This window comes from Ipomoea triloba, chromosome 16 (assembly GCF_003576645.1).
Source record: "Ipomoea triloba cultivar NCNSP0323 chromosome 16, ASM357664v1".
Classification (NCBI taxonomy): domain Eukaryota; kingdom Viridiplantae; phylum Streptophyta; class Magnoliopsida; order Solanales; family Convolvulaceae; genus Ipomoea; species Ipomoea triloba.
In genome coordinates this window covers 2,382,581-2,383,097 of record NC_044931.1, presented here as the reverse complement: position 1 = coordinate 2,383,097, position 517 = coordinate 2,382,581, and positions in this window count along the sequence as shown.

Here is a 517-nt window from a genome sequence, read left to right as displayed (position 1 = left end):
TGATGGATAGTGAATCTACGAGAGCCTTTCATAAGCAAGTGCACCAATAACAAATGGCGTTTCTATAAGCCATAGGCACTAGGCAAGATGAGGAATTTCACGGATTAGATATGCGGTGGAGCAAACCACGAGAATGATTGAGGAGCTCCAAGCACAATTGGCTAACCAATTCGGTCCATCATCATATGCAGGCCAATGAAGGAATCCACCACTCCAAAGCCAAAGAAAGGAAGAGATTTGAAGAAAAAAAATCAATGATTGAAAGACGTTTGTGTGAGATGTGTCCCACTAAAACATTAGGTTCCCTATGCGTAGGGTTAAGACTTACATTTCCCTATTTTTCATGCAGTTTACCGCTTTTTTTAGGAAACGGGAAGAACCAAAGAGCAAGCCAAGAAAAGAAATTATGAGCAAGCAAGTACAAGCCGAACAAGGGCTAGAGCACAACCACCACCTCCACCACCACAAGTTGATCCTATGCAATAGGAACAAGGGTCCTCCGAGGCTTAACTCATGA